The sequence below is a fragment of the Phascolarctos cinereus genome, unplaced genomic scaffold (assembly GCF_003287225.1).
Source record: "Phascolarctos cinereus isolate Bilbo 61053 unplaced genomic scaffold, phaCin_HiC Scaffold_2;HRSCAF=192, whole genome shotgun sequence".
NCBI lineage: Eukaryota > Metazoa > Chordata > Mammalia > Diprotodontia > Phascolarctidae > Phascolarctos > Phascolarctos cinereus.
The window spans coordinates 397,815,364-397,839,920 of record NW_027555625.1 but is presented as its reverse complement, the minus strand read 5'-3'; the positions used below and the strand labels follow the sequence as shown (position 1 = coordinate 397,839,920).

Here is a 24,557-nt window from a genome sequence, read left to right as displayed (position 1 = left end):
TAGCCACAGATATCTGAAATATATCTGCAGAAACATTAAAAAAAAAGCCTCATGTAGTTGTGATATTATCAACTCATATCACCTCATTATCTCAGTAACACCTGAGTGTATCCTGTACTCCTGGAGAGAGAAAGGACAATTTGTGTAGTGTGGTGGAGAAGAGGTGTGTGCATGTGTGTGTGTGTGTGTGTGTGTGTGTGTAAGGAGGTCCAAGATTGGAATCATTGGATTATAGATCTAAAGCTGAAAATATGCTCAGAGGCCATCTCATCTATCCTCCTCCACCCTGTTACACTCCCCATCCCATACACCTTTGTTTTATAGCTAAGGAAACAGACCCAGGTCCTCTGACTGTAGACCATTGCATTTTTCCGCTGTGAGACTCTGTATGTCACAGGTCTTTCCAGAAGACATTGATTTACATTTCCATAGATGAATAGAAAAGACTTTTTTTTATTTGTTTGTTTTGAGCTAGAGCTTCACATCCTGCTGATTGATTAACACCAGGGTTTTTCTCCCTTATTTTTGATCCCCTTCCTTACAGCAGCCATACTTGGCTCTTTACACATCTCAATCTCCACCCCTTCCCCTCCACTTTTTTTTTGTCCAGTTTAAATACCTAACAATGCTTAGGAGGCCCTAGGAAAACAGTCTTTCTCACAGGACCTTTCACCACTCAATGTACAGTGACATGACTGTGCAGATTACCTTTTTTCCCTCTCTGTCTATGACTGAAATAACTGAAATAACAACAGTAATAACAACTCCCCTTCCTCTATGCCTGTCCTCATCCCCATTCCTGTATGACTTTGAAGCCATTTCCTCTGTACATTTTTTCCTAATACAAGAGGTATACTGATGAAAGACAGGGGCAGGAAGCTGATAGAAAGTCCTGTCACAAGGAAGGCCTGGAAGGATGCTGCCCCACCAAATTCACCCAAAATGTCGAACAGGCACTGAAGATATTCCAGTTATTACTACAATTTCACACCCCACCTATCCACTGACAGCTAGTTTTGACAGTCTGCTATACTCTCCTCATCTCTCATGTCAACCCCAGGCATATAATAGCTAGGTCAAAGCTTTAACAATAGTGATTAGATCTGGAAGAGGAGGAAGTACTGTGGCAATAAAAATTAGGGTGCTTCAGTAACCCTTCAGATTCAGGGCACAGCTGCTTGAATACATCCAGAGAAGATGAAGTCTTTTTTGTAGCTGTTTTGTTTTAAAGAGCCAAGTGATTCTTTCAAGGGCGACTTCTGCTGTTTAGCTTTTTACTCTGCTCTCTCACACTAATGAATCTATGATTTCCTTGGAGAAGAGTAGGAGCTCAAACTATAAATGCTTTATGAATTAATTTTAAATTTCCCCTTGCAAAATAAGCAACGTGACTTGCTTAGACAGCCCCAAGGTGAGAAGGAATCCTGGTGGAGAGAGGGAATATAGCAATACACCGCAAAAATCATTTTAATATCCACAGGAAAGGCATTTGGGCATGAAGGGATGGGAATGTTGTAGAACTTAAATATTTGTGATATAAGCTTATCAAACATCAACAAAAAATAGCAGAACAGTCTTAAAAACAACTTGCTTTATATAGTAAATTGGCTCCTATGATTCATTCCCTTTATTGATTTGGAAAAGGACTAGTCATTCATATTTGCCAACGAAGACCAAATTAAGCAGGTAGAATACTAGGAAGGCCAGATTCCAATACAGAAAACAGACTGTTTGGGCATCTGTTTGCTTACAGAGGATTGACCTACTTTAAGAAATCCTAGTATACTCTAATCCAAACTTTAAATGGTAAATTACAGAATTATTCACCTTTGTGTGATAAATTTTCACTCACTAAAAAGTGACCAGATTTTTTTAAATCAGCCATCATTGTTTTGTGTGTGCTTATGAGGTAGCACCCCTTTATTGAAGCTTATGGATGTGGTGGGCTTTTGTCCCCTACAAACTGAAAACAACATAAAGATGTATTTTCAACAGCAGTTGACGTGGGCTGTGCTGGAGAACACCTACCCCTGGTCATAGCGTGGGCACAGTATGGTGCTGGACAACAAGGGGTTCAATGGGAAATGTCCCACCCTGCCCTGGGACAGAAAAACCAAGTCCGTCTAAAGTAAAATGGTATACAAGGTAGTGAGAACATAGATAGTTGTAAACTAGTGCTGACATAGGTCATCAGTAAAGGCCACAAGTCTACCTGGATACAAAGGTCTGAGCTGACCAAGTCACTTGAAATCTTGAGCCAAAAGGGCTGAGCCTTAAATTTCCCAGGCCTGGAGGTGATCTGAGGCAACCCACTTGTGAGCATATTCAAAGTTGTGCTGCCTGAAGGGTCAGGTTCCCATCCTTCTCTAGGGCCTAGGGCCTACAGGACTGCTCCCCATGTCCTCAGTATGGCAGTTACAATCAGGTTCTAAGACTCCTTTCTGGAAATGGTACCACTCAAAGAAAGGGGAGCTCTACTTTTCTTTAGGGGCAATGGTGAGAGAAGGGAGAGGACAGGGAAGAAACCCCTCCATTGTTTCCAGTTCGGGGGGTGGAGAGGGGAAGATTCTTCAAGGTCTCTGGATCTCTGAATCCAGGCATCCCCTCCAGCTCTGTCCCTAAGGAGAACTGAGGTGTTGAGGTCACAACATCTGTGAGGATGTCATAATGAGTAACTCCTCAAAGCTGAACCACACATTGCCCTGCATGCTTGTGTCCTTTTCCTGGAAGGCCTCAGTCAGCACCTGCAACTGGATGCACACCTAGATGAAGCAGTCCAGCTGCATGGCTGATTAAGAAAATATATTCCAACCTTTAAATTAAACATAATTTTAATCCTCCATCTCCAGAATAATTAAGTGGTAAATTATAGAATCATTTACCTTTGATTGATAAATTTTCAGTCTCTAAAAGGTGACCAGACTTTTTTTTTTAATCAGCCATCTCCACCAATTTACCTCATTTATCTCACTGTAAAGGGCTTCCCTCTTACATTTAAAATATAATTTAATTTAAAGATATTCAACTTAAAAATCCAGTTTTCAAAAACATAGTATTGTGTGAAATGAAGTTCATTTGTAGTTATTCAATCATTCATTTAGTCAGTTAGTTTTTGATGAACCACCTCCTATATAGCTGCTGCTATTTTAGAAAGGGGAGATGGAAGGCAAAGGAACAAAACAAATACAAGTAATTTTACCAGTACTCAAGGATTTACTGAGGAGAGAGGCTGTGCACATATGAAACAACTATAGAACCAGAAAATGTGGAAAAGTTGCCTCTCTCTCAGGAGGCTTTCAGGTAGACTATATCTGGATAGGTAAGGGCACTCTCTTTCTCTGGACTACATTTCCCAGAGGGACCTGAGGGAAAGGTCAATTTTATTAGAATCATCTAAAACTTACTTTCTCAGAGGTACTTTAACTCACATGGGAGACAGAGAGTTTTGGAATTTTGAGTTTTTTGTTTTTGTTTTCCTGAATTAAGAGTTATTGATTTCTACCATATTCACTTTAAACATGGTTTGAAGCTGACTGAAGGGAAGGGATTTTGTAATTTTAAGTTAAAGGCAAACTAATGATGAAAGTACATCACCTCTGGCTTCATATTGCCAGAGATATGAATTAATAAAAGTTCCAGGACTATGAAATCCAGGTATGTTGCAGGCCTCTCCCAGTAACATCCTCTACTTTGGGTCAGTATTCTGTGCCAGAGGTAAAAATGCTTTCAAGAATACTACCATTTTCCCAGAACAGTGTCTTTGATTGCATGAGTTGCAACCAAACACACCCAGTTGTAAGAGGCTTTGGGGGACCCAACTGAAATGCTATCATGTGGTAGTCTTCATGTCTTTCAATAGGTTCACCGACCACATTTTTAATAGAGCCCATAGAAAATTTTTCAATTCACTATTTAGTGCCAATCCACAACTGATCTTCTTCTAATTTAAAGGTGAGTCTCACTTTTCCTCCTCTCTTATTGTACATGCATGATAAAGGTACTGTTGGCAGTCATTTCTGGGCACCGTTAACATGTTTCACATGTTAAGGTTTCCTTTTATGCAGCACTTTTCTGCTTTGCCTGTGCCTACAAAGTGGCTCCTTCTCATTCTCTTCAGCTTTCGCTTCTTGCTACATTGTGTCTTTGGGTGTGTTTACTGCTAAAACATCATTAGTTGTAGCTCCAACCACCATAATCTTGGCACCACTGGTAACTTTGATTTCCTATAATGTTTTTCCTCAGGTAGAAGTCCCTTAAACATAACGTTCTGCGTGGCAGGTGGTAGGCTTGTAAAGGAGTGGATCTGGTGCTTCAGCTCAGCCCCTGTGCTGTCCACAGATATGGATACCACCAAAGCCTCATGAGATGGGGAGGGAGGACAGAGATCCCTTACAAGTTCAATAATAATCAAGCGCAATTAGATGGTATGATGCAGATTAGAATGCTAAAAGAATTCAAGGAAGGGAAAAAGTATCACAGGGTCTGACTATTCACAGAGACTTCATGGACAATGTGGAATAAGAAGAAGGTATGGGATTTGTGTTAGCAAAGAAGAGAGACAATTCAAAATGAGAATAAAAAAGGCACTGAGAATAAAGGCCCAAAAGAAAGGGGGAAAAAGTATGCCATACACAAAGGAAAGGGACTGGCCTATTAATCTGCATTGGGAAAGACTACAATATAAGGCTAAATAATCTGGGGAGGCCAGCTGATGATAAATTATATCTATCTGAAAATAATAATGACAGCTCACACTTATTTAAGACTTCAAAGTTGAAAAAGTGCTTTCCTTACAACAAGCCTATAGGGTAGGCAGTATGGATGTGATTGTTGTTTTTTTTTAAATTTTACAGATATGGAAGGTAAAAATCAGAGGAGGAGAGGATTCTGGGAAGATGGAGGAGGAGATGAGAAAATTCTAAGCTCTGGAAATAAGACAAAACAGCACCTCAGGGAGAATGTAGAGCAGTAAAAGCAAACAAGAGTTGGGGCAAAACAGTGGTCTTCCTGAGACAATTTGAAGAAAATTTCAGGCCTAAGGTTTGGTCCCTATTAAGAGTAAACACATCCAGGCTAGTTCTGCTGAAACAGCAAGTGGGGTGCCCTGCAGCTAACTGGGTTGAGAAGTGGCCTCCACCCTAGCCACAGGAATTTTCACCTGCTGGACAGTGTGGGGAGTTGAGCATCTGAGCAGGGGAAAATTGAGGGAACCTCTGCTAATAATGGACACCAGACTCAGCCGTGCTGCTGAGACACAGCCCTGGGTGAGAAGGAACCAGCACACTCCCAGTGAGTGAAAAAAGCAGTGGGGCTTCTGGTTATGGGCAGTATAGGAGGGTGGAGTTCTTGGTTTCTGTGTCAGGCCAGAGGGGAGAACTGAAGGAAGAACTGGGGCCAGAGTCACCATCCCCCTTACCCTAGGACTAGAGATGATTATAATAACAAATTCCTATAAATTAAAAATAAGTGACCTGGCAATGGAGAAAAAAACCTAACCATAGAAAGTTATTATGGTAATAGAGAAGACTGAGGTACATCTTCAGGGAAGGATATTGAAGTAAAAACAAAACAAAAAAAAGATTCTTTTATCCCAAAGAGTAACATTAAATGGTCACCTGCCCAAAAAGAATTCATACAACTTTAAAAAAAGACTTTAAAAATCGAATGAGATAGAGGAGGACATTTTTTTTTAAAATAAGAACAATCCAAGATAAACAAGAAGATTATGAAAAGAAAGTCAACTGAATAGAAAGGGAGATCCAGCATCTTTAGGAGGAAAATGACTCCTTGAAAACTAGAATTGGGCAAGGGGAAGTCAGTGAAGTTATAAGAGGCCAAGAAATAATAAAACAAAATACAAGAGAAAGTGAAATATTTCATTAGAAAACAACTGCTCCGGAGAACAGATCAAGAAGAGAAAACATAAGAATAATTGGACTACCTGAAAGCTATGATCAAAAAAAGAATCTTGATACATTAACACAAGAAATAATTAGAGAAAATTGTCCTGAAGAGTTAGAACATGAGGAGAAAGTAGAAATAGAAAAAAATGCATTAATCCCCTCCCTGAAAGAGATCCTGTGAGGGAAACCCTCAGGAATATCAAAGTCAAATTCTGAAATCCCCAGCTCAAAGAGAAAATATTATGAGCAACAGGGAAAAAATAATTCAAATATGGTGGTGGCACAATTAGAATCACACAAGACCTAGCAGCAGCTACAATAAAAGACTACAGGTCTTGGAACACTATATATAGAAGAGCAAAAGAACTGGGGTTGAGGCCGAAAATATCACACCCTTCAGAGTTAAGCATAATACTGAATGAAAAAAAAAAGGACATTCAATAAGTTGTCAGACTTTCAGGATTTTGTTGCAAAAAGACCTAAAATCTAAATTTGACATCCAAGAGAAATATAAGGTAAACATCAAAGACTAATTACAAGGGATTCAATAAGGACAGACTATTCACTTTTTCTATTAGGAAATGTAAATTATGGGCCTAAGATTGTTGTTAGTAATTGGATAGTTCAAAAGAAGCATTGGGGTAGAGTTGAATATGATGTGATACTAAAAAGCAAACCATCTAGGAAAAGATAAAAAAGTAATCATCTCATACAAATGAGGTGTGAGAGGAAGAACTGACACAGAGGAATTAGATGGGGAAGGAGGGCTGGTAGTTCTGGCACCCTACTCTCTTTGGGAATGGGTTAAAGAGGGAAATACACACACACACACACACACACACACACACACACATACATATGCATAAAAGTCTTCTAAATTCAGAAGGAAATAAAAGGCTTAGGGGAAGGGGAGAGAGCATAGGAAAGGTATCTTTGGTGGGGAGGTAGATTAAGAAATATAAGGGCAAAGTAGCAGGTAGAAGTAGAGGAGTCAGGATGAATAGGAAATAGGAGACACAAATATAAAATAAAGATCAGGAGTAGAATTTATTAGGGGAAAAAGCAGAGGTAGAAATCATAATCTCAAAGTTAAAGTTAAAATAGATTTAATCAGAAGAGAAAAATAAGGAAAGTACACTACATGTCAGCCATATTATTCAATATGATTGTGGATTGTTTAAAATAACTATAAGTATAAAGTTGAAATATCACGATATAGGAAATAATGAGTTTGTGGACTTAGTAAGAATATGGAAAGACTTGGATTTACGAAGGAAGAAGCTATACACTTTCAGAGAAACAGAGGACAAATAAGTGTAATACAGTCTTACATAGATGTATAGGAACACATATGTCTACATATGAGTATAAATATAGATATCTAGCTATATATATGTGTGTATGCAAGTGTAGGCATATGTATATGTGTATATATATCTGTGTGTATGTATATATATATATATGTACATGGGTATGTATGTGTATATACATATATATATACATATGTGTATAAATATATCTATACTTAATTGTACCTTCTTAAGTGTGGATGAGAGGGGAAAAAGAACAAAGTTAAAAGTGCACAGCAGAGAACAAAAAAACTTACTAGGAAGCAAAGGAAAGATGAATAGCTCAGAACAGAATAAGTAGTATTTATTATATAGGCTTTCTTGAAATGGATATTTATGCTGTATATTTTGAATCCTCTCTCACGTTCTGCTATGCACATGGCAGTGCTTTTTTTTTCCTTTTCCTACTTAGATTTAAGTTTTAAGTTTATAATATGTTTATTATTTTTTTTCTTATTGTGCATAAGTTTAAAATAAAAAAAAGAATCAGAGGAATTGAGTGACTCATCTCTACTCACATAGCTAATATCATTACTAGAATTCAAACCCAGGTCTTCTGATTTCAGGTCTACACACCCCCAATCCAACCCTCCACTGTCCTAGTCTATATCATAATATCATACTATATCATGATTCTAAAAATCAATAAGATCTCTTGATCTTGTTGGTGCTAAAAATCACAGGAAAAATTCTTGAAATTCCATCCTAACTTAGGATTCACATTCTATCAGTGATAAGTATCCATTATTCTTTTTTGTTTTGCTTTGTTTTCTTCTTTTAATTGTGGTTTGGGTTTTGTTTTGCTTTCCAACCCAATTGAAAACATGCCAGGGGCCTATTTGGCAATGACACATTTTAAAATTAAAATAAAGAAAAAGAATAGTCAGCTGAAATAATAGTCTCTGTGGTTAGAAAATGAGAGCTAATGTGGTACCATATCCCATCCCAGCTGTGCTTATACAGCCAAAGTCAGCTGGAGTTTAGACAATACCCAGATAGTTCAAGCCAAAGTGAGGTTTGGGGATTTTTTTTTCAACCTCTGCTTCACTTCTGACTACGAAAATCTGATGCCAGGTTATCATTTGCAGAAAACACCCATGCCAGCAAAAACCTGCAGATACATTTATTTTTTCCTTCTACTTCTTCTGGAATTGTTAGTTGGGCTCTCAGCACATTTCATATGTAACCTTTTTAATCCCTACACTTGCAATTAGAGATTACAGTTCCATTCCCAGAGCCTTTCAACAGATGGCATTGCATGAAAAACTGTAGATATTTTAAAATCATATTTTTACAGTTTGCCAGAATGTTTCATCCTGGGCTTATACATTCACATGTGAAAATTCATTGTTTAAGATGTAAATATCATATGCCAAGATTTAGCATTTTTAAAAGATTTTAAAGTCTCACTTAATCTATCTCCTTTGTTAAGAACAGTGACATTTAGCACTGGAATGTATAACTCATGAAGTATGAAACTTAAATGTGAATCTAAGGGAGCTCCAACTTTGAAAGATTAAACTGCTAAACTAAGGATCACTAAGATAGTTCAGAAAGGTCAAATCAGAAGTGACTAAAACGTAAAGCTTTTGTGGACGGGCCACTGGACCAATGAACTTATTAAATGACAGTTCCATCACACAAGCCAAGGTGATGAAGCTGATTCTTAATTAAGATTTTTATATTAGTTTTTGTCAAGTCTTTTGCACATCCATTACTCTACTTCCCAAGGACAAAAGACTGGCCAATCAAAAGAGTGAGGTGGTGAGAACACATTTGCAAATCTAATTTTATTACATAAAAAAAAGTATTTATACAATAAATGAACCAATGAATGAATGGAAAACTATTAATTAAATACTGGTAATGTGCCAGACACTATGATCAGTTTTGGGGATACAAAAACAAAAGAGACAGTCTTTGTACTGATGGATTTTACATTTTAAAGTGGGAGAAAACATATGGAGAAGTTGTAGCTAAGGAAAAGACTTTTGGCCTGGAAATTCAAAGACATGATCCATAGGTCAGTCAATTGACATGCTCACTTCAGAAATAATGGTACTACCAATTTGTCTAGTATTATTTATTTGTTTAGTATTCCCAGACATGAAGAGAAAGGAATAACGTATCAGCAAATTAGCAGGAAGATGGCAACAAGATGTCCTGGTAAGCCCAGGTTTCATCTCACTAAGTTACCAATCAAGATGGCTCAGCTTCAAGCTAGGAGTTCAGAGATGAGGAATTAACTTCCCAGGTACAAAGAGCATGGACTCTGGAGATTCAATGCAAAGGAAGTGTGTAAAAATGTAATTCATTGTTAAGATAGCTGTCAGGTTGAAACCTCGTTGGGTGGGAGGTAAAAGAGAAAGGGTACATACTCCTTCCTTCAGCTCTCATCTTTAGAACATAGGCATGCTATGAATTCTTTCTAGCTACTTTCTTTTCCCCTTCCACTCCCATCTGCTCTCTAGCAATGACCTTCAGATGTGCCTATCTCTCTACAGAGATTATTCTCTTTGCATTTATAGGTCAAAAGTAGAGGAAGACAGGATGACCCAATAGCACTCATCTATTTTCATTAGACCATCAATGGTAATCAGCTTGCTTTCCACCTAAGGAAACAAAAATACTAGACAAAATTTATTTTTTCACTCTTCTTTGGGAAGTTTATAAAATATAATAATTCATTGGAATAAGATTCTCTTTTAGCTCATAGCCCCCAGTCAAGAAAAAAGCTTAACAGTTTGTACTGAGATTTCAAAGTTCTATCCTTTTTGTCTATATATATCTATAATTTGCCTATCACTGCCTGCCTTCTCCATACCTTTCTCTTCACAGAATATGAAGCACACAACCAGGAAGTTAGAACCAATCCTTTACCTCAAATCAGTCAGCTTTGGCACTAAATAAAACAGCAAATAACAGCTTTAAAGAACAAAAACCTCTGGATTAGTCATCCACCTCCTTGAGTGGGAACAGAGGAAAGAAAAGAAAACGGCACTTCACTTCCTATATGAATGGTGAAGGAAGAAGTTCACCACTGATTAGATGTTTCTTACACTCTAGCACTGAGGAATCTAGGTGCTAGTGTCATGGCACGCTTAACATCAGCCACAGCTGGCTGCCTGTCTCTACTTCATCACTCTAGTATTCAGTGAAATTACATGAAATGCTGTCCACCATTCAGTTCAAATTCATACTCACTTGTTCTTCCACCCTGATGACAAAATCTGTCCTCTGCAGGCTCAGAAGGGGCTGTTTTGAAGCAGCTGCAACAGTGGTAAACGGGGTGACTTAGCTTCTCCATATGCTGGAGATCCTCTATAACACCAAAATCTCTAGCTGCATATCTTCCAAACCTTGATGTTTGTCCCTATCTAGTCTCCTGTGAGAACCTCCTAGTCTCTTACAAAATGAAGAGAAACCCATTGCTGTCTCTTTGAGATTGCATTTCCCAGAAACTTATGCAGCTAGATTTTGAGAATCTTATCTCTCTACCCAAAGAGGAATAAGTCTCCCCAGATGTTTTTATAGTTACACTTTATTTAACACTCATTTTCAAACACTTCAGTTCAAAAATTCTCTCCTTCCCTCTAGGCCCTCTATAACCCATTGAGAAGGCAAACAACAGGATAGATTTAGAATGCACATGTGTGTGTGGTGTGTGTGTGTGTGTGTGTGTGTGTGTGTGTGTGTGTGTGTATATATATATATATATGACATATATATGATAATCAGTCTTCTAGAACAAATACCTCCTCTGAGGTCCAAGGAGATCAAATGACTTGTTAAAGGTCATGCATAATAAATAACAGACCAAAGATTTGAAACCTGATCCATTGATTCCAAGAACTCTTTCTACCGTATTGTACACCCTCCAAATGAAAAAAAAATCCTCCAAAGAAACAAGCAAAGATGACAAAATGTGGGAATGGTCACTATTAGAGTGTTGGCAGAAAGAAAAGTACACTAATGTATTTTTGGTAGAACTGTGAATTAACTACAATACTGGGAAGAAATTTGAAATTATGAAAACAAAGTATCTAAAAATACTGAACATTTTGTCCCAAAGATTCCACTGACTCAAAGAGGTCACTAATAAGGATTCTATTTGAAACAAAATACTTATAGCAGCACGTTTTTGTTTTCAAAGAAATAGAAATAAAGTATATGTCCATCAATTGGGGAATGGCTAGACACACTGTGTCATATGAATGTTGTGTTATAAGAAAGAATAAATATGACAAAAACAAAAAAACTTACATGACCTTATAGAAATGAAGTGGAGCCAAGAAAGCATTATATACAATGATGAAAACAATGAAAATAGAAAGAACAACCACATCAAAATTGAAAATAAAATTTGAAAAATTCAAAGAACAAGCATGAAAAATATAAAAAAGAAAATATATAAAACTCACCTCAGCCTGCTTCTTTGCAGACTTTTTTTTTCATATCTCTTCAGTGAGTCCACATATTTTTAGATTGTTTTGATGTATTGATAAATGTTGCTTTTATTATTTTATCTTCTTTTTTAATTTGTAATTTAATTTTGTAACAAGTGATAGCTCTCTGGGAATGGGAAGGTAGAGGGATACATGGGGAAATTCTAAGAATATAAAAAAGAAAAGATATCAATAAAATTATCTTCAAGAAGAAATCAATGACCTTATGAGATAGTAATAGAGCAAAAAAAATTAAATATATAAGTAAAAATAAGATAACGGCATATAAAAGCAACTGACAGAGAACAGATGAAGGAGAGATAATTTAGGAATAATGGGACTCTATGAAAACCATCATTTAAACAAAATTCTAAGCACTATATTTCTTTTTAAAATCATAAATGAAAATGTCTGATGTCTATAAAGACCAGAAAAAAGTTATAGTAGGGTCTGTAATGTGCCTCTGAAAGAAATCTCAAAAGGAAATGCCCCAGGAATATCATAGCCAAAATCCTGAGCTTCCTAAGTCAAAGAAGAAAAAAAAAAACAAAACCAAAAACAAAAACAAAAGAAAACTGCAAGTATCCATAAAGAACAAATTCAAATATTAAGCATTCAGAGTTAGGATCACAGAAGAAGTTGGAAGGTTTTCCTAAAAAAAACAGAAGAGATCTTGGAGTACAACATTCCAGAAAGTAAGATAGACAGGCTTGTAACAAAAAATAACTACAGGGGGAGAAATGGATCTTTAACAGAATAGGGATTTCTAACGAAAAGAACAGAACTGAGTACAAATTTTCAAATACAAATATAGGAGTCTAGATAGACAGAGAAAGGTAAATTAATTTGAGCAATCAAAAGCAGCCATATGACGATGGAAAACTAATATTCCAATAGAGAAGAAACAACCTCAGTATCTTGGTATCTTCAAAGTGTATGTAGAAAGTCAATTAATATTTTAAGTAAAAATATGTTTGAAAAGATTCATGGGGGGGCAGAGGCAAAATGGTGGAATAAAGGCAGGGAATGAAGGCAAACCCTTCCAAATACCTTTTAAAAGTGATTCTAAACAAATTCTAAAACAGTGAAACCACAAAAAAGATGGAGTGAAACAAATTTCCAGCTGAAGATAACTTGAAAGGTTGGCAGGAAACATTTATTTCACCAGGGTGAGAGAGCAGCACAGGCCAGCACAGGCCACACAAATACAGTTCTGGCCCCAAAAAACCAGGGACAGGCCTTGGGAGTGACTGAATCAGTAACAGCAGTGGCAGCAGCTACTTTGGGAGCTCTCAGCCCACAGAAGGTAAGGGGGCCATACAACTGGTCAGAAGGAGATTATAGGGGTGTTTTTACTGGCACTGAGGAAGGACTCTGTTGCTTTACCCATACTTGGATCCAGGTTGAAATTTTGGGTGTCAATCCCAGGGTGAGGAGGAGCACTTGCACAGCAGATCTTGTGGCAGCAGTGCAGGGGGTACCCTCCTCACAGTTCCAGGGCAGAAAAGAGTGCTTGTGGTCACTCACAGACCAGAATACAGGCCAAGAGAGTAGTAAACACTTCTCCTTAGATCATACCACCTTGGAAGAAGTGAAAACTTATAGGTTCCTAGAAATAGCTCTGAAAATAGCTGCACAAAACCCTTGAAGCTTGGGACAATGCACCTTCCACTCAGGAAGCAGAGCTCTACTTTAACAAACAGTTAAAAGCCAAGTAATAAGCTGGGGAAATGAGCAAATAAGGAGAAAAAAAAAGAAAAGAAAAAAAAGACTATTGAAAGTTACCATGGTTACAAGAAAGATCAAAACACCAACTCAGAAGAAAACAACAAAGTCAAAGCTCCTATATTCAAAGCCTCCAAGGAAAACATGAATTGGTCTCGGGCTATGGAAGAGCTAAAAAAGAATTTTGAAAATCAAATAAGAGAGGTAGAGGAAAAATTGAGAAGATGAGAATGATACAAGAAAAGCATGAAAAATGAGTCACAGCTTAGTAAAGCATAAACAAAAAAGTACTGAAGAAAATAACACCTTCATAAACAGACTAGGCCAAATGGTGAAAGAGGTTCAAAAAGCCAATGGGGAGAAAAATGCCTTAAAAGGCATAATTGGGGAGCGGAGCCAAGATGGCAGAGTGAAAGCAGTGACTTGCTTCAGCTCTCTCCCAAACCTCTCCAAATACCTATAAAAAATGGCTGTAAACAAATTCTAAAGCAGCAGAACCCATAAAAAGACAGAGTGAAACAAATTTCCAGCCCAAGACAACCTGGATGGTTGATCAGAAAGGTCTATCGCACTGGGCTAGTAGAGGAGCACAGTTTGGCATGGGCACAGTGAACCTGGAGCAGGCCTCAGAGGACTGAATCACAGGCAGCTGTGGTGGTTTCCAGACTTCTCAACCCACAAACACCAAAGACAACTTAGAAGGTCTGTGGGAAAAGTCTGTTTCTGCAGTGACAGAGGAGCTAGGTCTCAGCCCCATTTCCTGAGCTTGCTCTGGGGCAGCAGCTGCTTCCTGAGCTTCTGGCCCACAGACTGAGGGAGAATCAAGTGGCTGATTAGACAGGGATTGCAGGGATCTCTTTGCCAGTGCTGAGGCAGGAATCTCTTGCTTTGCATGCGCTTGGATCTGGGTCACAGTTCTGAGTGGCGGTCCTGGGGCGAGGAGGAGTGCTGGTGTGGTAGAGCTTGTAGTGGCTTGGAGAGGTAATCTTCCTCACAGTTCCAAGACAGAAAAGAGAGCTTGTGGTCACTCATAGACCAGAGCATAGGCCAGGAAAGGAATAAACACCTCGCTGTTTGTCATACCACCTTGGAAGAACTGAAAATTTACAGGTCCCTAGAAGTATCTCTGAAAACAACTGTACAAACCCCCAAAGCTTGGGACAGTACATTCTCCACATTGGAAGCAGATCTCTACCTTAATGAAGAGTTTACAACTCAAATAATTGGCTGGGATCATGAGCAAATCTCGAAAGAAGTGTCAGACCATCAAATCTTTTTTTTTTTTGGTAACAAAGATCAAAACAGACAACCAGAAGAAGATGGCAAACTCAAAGCTCCTACATCCAAAGCCTCCAAGAAAAATATGAATCAGTCCCAGGCCTTGGAAGAGCTCAAAAAGGATTTGAGAAGCAAGCAAGAGCAGTAGAGGAAAAATTGGGAAGAGAAAGGAGAGTGATGCAAGAAAATCATGAAAAACAAGTCAACAGCCTGCTAAAGGAGACCCAAAAAAATACTGAAGAAAATCACACCTTAAAAAATAGCCTAACATAAATGGCAAGAGGGGTCCAAAAAGTCAATGAGGAGAAGAATGCTCTAAAAAGAAAAACTGGTCAAATGGAAAAGGAAGTCCAAAAGCTTATTGAAGAAAATAGTTCCTTAAAAATTAGAATACAGCAATTGGAAGCTAGTGACTCTATGAGAAATCAAGACACTGTAAAACAAATACAAAAGAATGAAAAATTAGAAAATAATGTGAAATATCTCATTGGAAAAACAACTGACCTGGAAAATAGATCCAGGAGAGAGAATTTAAAAATTATTGGACTATCTGAAAGCCACGATCAGAAAAACAGCCTAGACATTATTTTTCAAGAAGTTATCAAGGAAAACTGCCCTGATATTTTAGAACCAGAAGGCAAAATAGAAATTGAAAGAATTCACCAATCACCTCCTGAAGGAGATCCCCAAAAGAAAACTCCTAGGAATATTGCAGCCAAATTCCAGACTTCCCAGGTCAAGGAGAAAATATTACAAGCTGCCAGAAAGAAACAATTCAAGCATTTTGGAAACACAATCAAGATTTAGCAGCTTCTACCTTAAGGGACTAGAGGTCATGGAATATAGTATTTCAGAAGGCAAAGCAGATAGGACTACAACCAAAAAAATCACCTAGCCAGCAAAACTGAGTATAATCCTTTAGGGGAAAAATAGTCTTCAGTGAAATAGAGGACTTTCAAGCATTCTTTCTGAAAAGACCAGAGCTGAATAGAAAATTTGACTTTCAAATACAAGACTCAAGTGGAACATGAAGAGGTAAACAGGAAAGAGAAATCATAAGACACTTATTAAGGCTGAACTGTTTGCATGGAAAGATGATATTTATAACTCATGAGACCTTTATCAGTATTAGGGTAGCAGGAGGGAAAAAAAATTATATGTATGTGTGTATATGTACATGGACGGGTACATGTATATGTACATATATATATGTATATATATATGTGTGTGTGTGTGTGTGTGTGTATGTGTATATATGCATATATGTGTATATGTATATAGATTTGTAGACAGATATAGATAGATACAGGGCATAGGGTGAGTTGAAGATAAAGGGGTTATATCTGGAGAATAAAATTAAGGGGTTAGAAAGGATTATACTGGGAGAAGGAGAAAGGGAGAGGTAGAATGGGGTAAATTATTTCACAAAAAACAGAAAAGAAAAGGCTCTTACAGTGGAGGGGAAACAAGGGAGGGTGAGAGGGATTGAGTGAATCTTATTCTCATAGGATTTGGCTTAAGGAGGGAATAACATACACACTTAATTGGGCATGGAAATCTGTCTTACCCTACAGGAAAATAGGGGGAAAAGGGGACAAGAGAGCAGGGGAATGATAGAGAGGAGGGCAGATTGGGAAAGGGGGTAGTCAGGGTCTGAGGAAGTACAGGGTCAAAAGAAAGAATTGAATAAATGGGGGGCAGAATAGGATTAAGGGAAATAGAGTTAGTTTTTCACAACATGACTACTATGGAAGTGTTTTGCATAAATGCACATGTATAACCTATATTGAGTTGCTTGCCTTTTCAATGAGAGTGAGTGGGGAGGGAGAAAGGGAGAAAATTTGGAACCCTAAAAACACATGTGTAAAAAAAATGTTTTCACATTCAACTGGGAAATAAGAAATACAGGAAATGGGGTACAGAAATCTATCCTGCCCTACAGGATAGTAGAAGGGGATGGGAATAAGAGAAAGGGGGGAGAGATAGAAGGGAAGGCAGACTAGGGGAAAAGATATTCAGAATGGGGTGAGATGTGGTGAAAATTTGGAACTCAAAATCTTGTGGAAGCAAATGTTGAAAACTAAAAAATTTTTTTAAAAAAAGGCATAATTGACTAAATGGAAAAGGAGGTCCAAAAGCTCACTGAAGAAAATAATATCTTAAAAACCAGAATGGAGCAAATGGCAGCTAATGACTTCATGAGAAATGAAAAAATAATAAAACAAACCAAAATAATGGAAAAAATTGAAGATAATATGCTATATCTCATTGGAAAAACAACTGACCTGGAAAATAGATCTAGGAGAGATAATTGAAAAATTATTAGACTACCTGAAAGCCATCACCAAAAAAAAGAGCCTAAGCATCATCTTCCAAAAAATTATTGAAGAAAATGGCTTTGAAATTCTAGAACCAGAGGATAAAATAGAAATTGAAAGAATCCACTGATCACATCATGAAAAAGATTCCAAGATGAAAACTGCCAGGAATATTATAATTAAATTCCAGAATTCCCAGGCGAAGGAGAAAATATTGCAAGCAGCTAGAAAGAAACAATTCAAGTATGGTAGAGTCACAGTCAGAATAAAATAAGATTTAGCAGCTCCTACATTAAAGGATCTGAGGGCTTAGAATAAGATATTCTGGAGGGCAAAGGAGCTAGGATTACAACCAAGAATCACCAGCAAAACCGAGTATACTCCTTCAGGATAAAAATGGATATTCAATAAGGTAGAAGATTTTCAATCATTCCTGACAAAAAGAACAGAGCTGAATAGAAATTTTGACTTTCAAATGCAAGACACCAGAGAAGCATGAAAAGGTAAACAGGAAAGAGAAATCATAAGAGACTTAATAATTTTAAATTGTTTTTATTCCTATATGGGAAGATGATATTTGCATCTCATAAGACCTTTCTCATTATTGGGGTAGTTAGAAGGAGTATATATAGACAGAGGGCATAGGTGTGAGTTGAATATGAAGGGATGATATGTAAAAAAGTAAAATTAAAGGAGAAGAGAGAAATATACTGGGAGAAAAAGAAAGGGAGAAGTAGGATGGGGCAAATTATCAAACATAAAAGAGGCAAGAAAAAGCTTTTATAGTGGAGGGGAAGAGAGGGAGTTAAGGCGGGGAGTAAGTGAACCTTACTCTCATCAGAACTGGCTCAAAGAGAAAGTAACATAAACACTCAATTGGGTGTGGTAATTTATCTTACCCCACAGGTAAGGGGAGTGGAATGGGATGAGAAGAGGGAGCGGTCATAGAAGGGAGGGCAGATTGGGGGAGGGGGTAGTCAGAAGCAAAATATATTTGAGGAGGAACAGGGTGAAAGGAGAGAGAGAATACAATAAATGAGGGAGGAGAATAGGATGGAGGGAAATATGTTAGCAATAGTTAACTGTGAAAAAAAGTTTGAAGAAAGTTTCTCTGATAAAGGCCTCATTTCTCAAACATATAAATAACTGAGTCAAAATTACAAAAATAAGAGCCATTCCTCAATTGATAAATGATCAAAAGATATGATCAGCTTTCTGATGAAGTAATCAAAGCTATCTATAGCCATATGAAAAAAATACTGTAATTCACTATTGATTACAGAAATGTGATTAAAGCAATTCTGAGGTACTACCTCATTCCTATTAGATTGGCTAATAGGAGAGAAAAGTTAAATAACAAATGTTGGAGGGGATGTGGGAAAAATGAAACTTTAATGCACTGTTGGTGGAGTTGTAAACTGATTCAACCATTCTGTAGAGCAATTTGGAACTATGCCTAAAGGGCTATAAAATCATGATACCCTTTGACCTAGCAATACCACTACTAGATCTGTATCGCAAAAGAGATTTAAAAAGGAAAAGGACCTATATGTACAAAAATGTTTACAACAGCTCTTTTCTGGGGGTAAAGAATTAAAAGTTGGAGAGGAGCCCATAAATTGGGGAATGGCTGAACAAGTTGTCGAATATGATTACAATGGAATACTATAAGAAATGATGAGCAGGATGTTCTCAGAAAAAACATGGAAAGACTTGCATGGCCTGACCTAAAGTAAAATGTACTGTGCACGAAGTAATAGTAGTATTGTAAGATGACCAGCTGTGAATAACTTAGCTTTTCTCAGCAATACAATGATCTAAGACAACTCTGGCTTATGATGAAAAATGCTATCCATCCCCAGAGAAAGAACTGAAAGTGTCTGAATACAAATCAAAGCATACTTTTAAACTTCATTTTTCTTTCTTTGTCTGTTTTCTTTCACAACATGACTATTATGTATGACTATATATGCATAACCTATATGAATTGCTTTCTTTCTTAATGGGGGGGTGGAGAGAGAGGAAAAGGGAGAATTTGGAACAAAAAGTTTTAAAAATGAATGTTAAAAATTGGGGGAAAATACTAAATACTACTAAAAATACTAAATAAAAACAAAAAGAATATGTTCAATTTTGCTATGGATCATATTAAGAAATAATTTATAGTAGTCAAGAAGTAGGTATATGAATTGTAAATATTGATGTCTTGTTTAGATTTCTTTTTTATTAATGTCCTTTCATCACTTTTTTAAAATCCAGTTTCAAAATCAGCCATAATTTCTTTAGATCATTTGGTTATCATTGCCCTTTTCAGGTATCCTGAAATTTGATGCCTCAACACCCTCAAAATTCACACACATTCAACATGGCCCTACTCTGTGTATTCTTCAGCTGTTCTTCCATTCTTCTTACACCTCATTGCCAAACAAGTACTGTTAGATCCAGTAACATTGGCCTCATATCTGTTCCAGGAATAACACACTATATCTCTATGCTCCAGGCATTGTCTCTGGCTTTCCTCCATGCTTAGAATGCCCTTCCTCTATTCCAACAACTGGACTCTCTGGCTTTCTTTAAGTCCCACCTTCCTGTAGGAGGGATACTTCCCCTACCCCCTCTTAATTCAAGTGCTGCCCTCTGTTAATCATTTCCTATTTATCCTGTAGATAGCTTGATTTGTATATATTTGCTTGCATTTTGTCCCTTACTCCCATTAGACTGTAAGTTCCTTGAGGTCAGGGACACTTTTGCTTCTTTTTGTATCCTCAGTACTTAACACAGTAACTGGAACATGGTATATGATTAATAAATGCTTATTGAGTTGAATTAATTTTAAGTTCCTTAAGATTATACACTAAGAATATTAGTAACAGGGGAATACGAAGGACCAACCTGTACCTAATCTATACAAAAACATTTCTACCAGCACTATTTGTAACATAAAAACATCTCTGGAAACTATGCATTTGGCAATTAGGGAATGGATAAGTAAAGTATTATATATAAATATAATGGAATACTATTGTTCCAGAGTGGCAAATATGAAGAACACAAAGGAAAAGAAGAAAAAGCCATATTAAGTAACATAGGGTGACGAAAGCACAAGGAAAAAGAATAAAATATTCATTGACTACAGTCACATAAACAATAATTTCAAAACCCTTGAAAAATGGGGGAAGGAAGAGTCCAGTAAAATACCTAGAAATTAAAATAGGTGCTAAGTAAAATTTAAGCACAAGTGAAATGGGTTATTTGGGGAGGCAGTGGGTTTCTTTTTCCTGGAAATCTTCATGTAGAGGTTGAGCAACCTCTTCTTGAAGGTATTATAGGTAGAATTTGTCAGGTATGTCTGGATGAGAGTTTTAGTTCTCACAGGTTTAGGACGAACTTTGCAGGAGGTTGTAAGGTCAGAAATACTTTCATAATAATAGTATGATGTCATTTGAGTTTTTGGCTCTCATTCACTCATTTTCATAGAGTGGAGTTTTTGAGAGTCTACATGACCTTTTAATTAAAAGAGTTGCCTGAAAACATAAATAGAGAATTAATATTCCACTTGTAGAATTGTACTTTTGCCTAACGAATCTATAAATCTACATATGCGGCTGGGCTTACTATTTTTCTTGTATTTGTCTAGTATCATACTATCTGATTATCCAAGGAAGAGCTTTTATGTGAAAGCCTGATAACAATCACATGCAGTGCTGAAATATTCAGTGTTGAATAACATTTTGAATATCATGGTTTATCCTGGGGGGCGGGGGGAGAGGAGGTATCCTGTTGACATTTCTACTGGCAATGGTGAGTAAAAGTACTAGAACTTCAGCACAAATGAAGGCAGTAGTCCCTAATCATACTACTAGTAATGTTATATTTTACCATCACACATTTATAATAAATAAACAAATAGATAAAGAAATGAACACACAAATAAATGCCAATTTTACTTTAAAATGCCTTTGGTGAAAGGTTTTTGTTTTAACAAATCTTGACTTTTGCAAACACATTTTTTAATATTCAGTATGATGAAGTGAGAAGTAAGAATAAAGCATTCTGCTGCTGGTTGAAGTATGATATTTGTCTCCAGTAAAACAAATTGTTCAGTTGCTTCAGATGGAAGCTGCACTAGTGTTTTTTTTTTTCATGGAACACCATTGTAACCTGAAAAAACAATTGACAAACTATGGTTGTTTTGACTTCAGTATTTTGCAGACATGTTTTCAAAAATGAATGAAGTAAAACTTCAAGGGAAACAACTGCCACTATTTATTGTCAATGATAAAATTGGAGCTTTCACGCCAAAATCAGAGCTTTGGAAAATCTGTTATCTGCCACGTGAGTTTAATGACTTCCCCATGTTTAAAGCTTTTTCTGATGAGGTGAGTGGTGATAACGACAAATGTGATTTTTTAATATTGTAAAATGAAATATGTCCTCATTTGGAAAAAAATTACAAAATTAATTGAGCAGCATTTTATAAACAACCAGTATAAGATGTTGCAAAATGTATATGGGTGAAAGAGTCATTCAGAGTGCAAGGCAGATAAATTATTTTTAATGAAACAGCATGAAAAGTTTGTTAGCATAGTTTCAAACTCCACATTATAGCTAATCTTTGAGAAATTGATTTTTGTTTAGGTTTGGTATAATTTCAAGGAGATAAATATAGGTTTTTGGCATAGTTTAAAAAACAAGAATACCCATAATTATCTGAAAGGCTAATACAATACTCCATTTGCCAATGGCATATCATTGTGAAGACAGATTTTCATCATATACTTAAAACAACATATATCAAAAACATAAATTGAGTATAAATGTAGATATGAGAATCCAGCTATCTTCTATGAAGCCAGACATTGAAATGATTAGCAGAAATGTAAAAACAATACCACTCTTATTATTTTTTTTGTTTGGAAAAATAGTTGTTTTTCACTTTTTAAAAAAATGTCAACACATAAGGGTTTTATTATCACTTTAATGAATTAATAAGTAAATATTTTAAATTTTATCAGTTTAATTAAATATTTATAGATATAACATAGATAAACAAAAATTCTTTGATGTCCTCAATAATTTTTAATAGTGTAAATTGGTCCTAAAACCAAAATGTATGAGAAGCATTATACTAGAGTGCCACTGAGGTCCCTTCCAATTTTGAGATTCTACTTCCATAGAGGTTGCAACCCTTTCCTTCAGCAAAGGTTCAAATAGCCATAAAAAAAGTGCAGTGGCATCTGTAGGATATATGATCGTTTATAGGAAAACATTAATATTAATAATATGTTCTTTTCCCAGCATAGTAACCATGAACTAACCCATAAAATACAGTATACGATATAAAATTGGTAACATACAAAACACTGTTCTTGCCAATAATTCCCTAAAATTCTGTGACCTTCTGTGATAACATTTCAAAATAAAATTGAATTCAAACAACATTCACTTTCCATAACACATGAAATCTATAGTACCATAAATGCTGTACAATAAATAAAATTCTTAAAACTAAAACTTTTTTTTAACCTGAATCTTACCTTTCACTGTGTCAGATGTCAGTGTGAGGGCACTGTACTGTGTACCTTACTACTATAAACCTCTCTACCTTGGCCAACCTCCAAAAACCGAGGGAGAAATTGCTGGGACTTTGTCACTGCTGTCCAAAGAGACCAAGACTGGTAAGGTCTCAACATTATCTCCAAAACTGTTCTTCATGGCTATACTAGTCACTTCACAAACTTGCACACATCCGTGCTGCAAAGGTGCACAGATGCCAATGCAAAAATGAAAATGAGGTTACTACCAAAATCACTTGAATGCCTGAAGTCACAAAAGTTAAATATGCAAATTCTGAGGATTGACTGTATAAATATTGGTAGAGCTGGATATATATACATATCTGATATGTAAATAATTAATAATAATAATAGCTAGTAATTTATAGTACTTTAAAATTTTCAAATTGATTTACATATGTTATCTCATTTGATTCTCACAATAATGCTGGGAGGTGGGTGCTATGATTTTGCAAACGAGGAAACTTAGGCTAAGAGGTTTAGTGACTTACCAAGGGCCACACAGCTACTGTCTGAGACAGGATTTAAATTGAGGTCATAGTTACTTATATTTCACCCCATTAGAATGTAAGCTCCTTGAGGGTAGGGATTATGTTTTTTTTTCTTTTTTAATTTTGCTAGTATACCTAGTGCTTAGTAAATGGTACCTACTTAATAAGTGCCTTCTGACTGAACAGATGGAGCCGTAAACAGCATCAAAGACAGTAGAAAGGTTAAGGACAATGTGGGTTGAGGAAAAAAATAAAAAAGACTTTTTTTTCAGAGATTAGTTAACTGGTAATGTTTGATAGAGTAGTTTAAGTAGAGTGATAGGATTGGAAGTCAAATATCAAGGGATTGAGAAATATACAGATCTTAAATAATTGGAAGAAATAATTGTGCTAGACAGTAAAAGTTTGACAGTAAAAGGCAGGTAGAATATAGAATGATAGCTTAAAGTGGCAGTATGATCAAGTGAAGGTATTTTTTCTTAAGAATGAAAGAGATGGGGCAGAGCCAAGATGGTGGAATAAAAGCAATGACTTGCTTAAGCTCTCCCCCAAACCCCTCCAAATACCAATAATAAAAAGCTCTAAACAAATTATAAAGCAGCCAAACCCACAAAAGGACAGAGTGAAACAAATTTCTAGCCCAAGACAACCTGGATTGTTGATCTGAAAAATATATCACAACAAGAAGGAACGAAGTTTGGTGTGGGCACTCAGGCAAAACAGGCCTCAGTAAACCTGAAGCAGCACTCAGAGGACTGAATCACAGGCAGCTGTGGCAATTTCCAGACTTCTCAACCCATGAACACCAAAGACAACTTAGAAAGTCAGTAGGAAAAGTGAATGACTGTGGTGAGAGAGAAGGTTGGTCCCAGCCCCAGTCCCTGCACATTGCCCAGGGATGGTGGCTACTTCTAGAGCTACTGGCTCACAGACTGAGAGGGAATCCGGTGGCTAATCAGTGGGGGATTGCAGGAATCTTTGCTGGTGTAGGATGATCTTGCTTTGCCCTTGCTTGGATCTGGGTCACAGTTCTGGGTGGTGGTCCAGGGGCAAGGAGGAATACTGGCATGGTGGAGTTTGTGCATTGGTGCAGATAGAATCCTCCTCATAGTTCCAAGGAAGAAAAGAGTGCTTGTGATCACTCATAGAACAGAGCACAGGCCAGGAAAGGAGTAAACACCCACCCTTGATCATACCACTTTCGAAGACCTGAAAATTTACAGGTCCATAGAAGTATCTGTGAAAACAGCTGCACAAAACCCCCCAAAGCTTGGGACAATACGTTCTCCCCACTGAAAGCAGACCCCTACCTTAAGAAAGAGTTGAAAACTCAAGTAATTGGCTAGAATCATGAGCAAACTTTGCAAAAAGTCAGACCATAGAATCTTTCTTTGGTGACAAAGAAGATCAAAACATACAACCAGTAAAAGACAACAAAGTCAAAGCTCCTACATCCAAAGCCCTCAAGAAAA

The 24,557-nt window shown here is 36.8% G+C and overlaps 1 pseudogene; it reads right to left on the bottom strand.

The window, feature by feature from the left end:
• Positions 1 to 3,735: 3,735 nt before the first annotated feature.
• Positions 3,736 to 22,733, bottom strand: LOC110212347 (ubiquitin domain-containing protein UBFD1 pseudogene; annotated as a pseudogene).
• Positions 22,734 to 24,557: the final 1,824 nt, after the last annotated feature.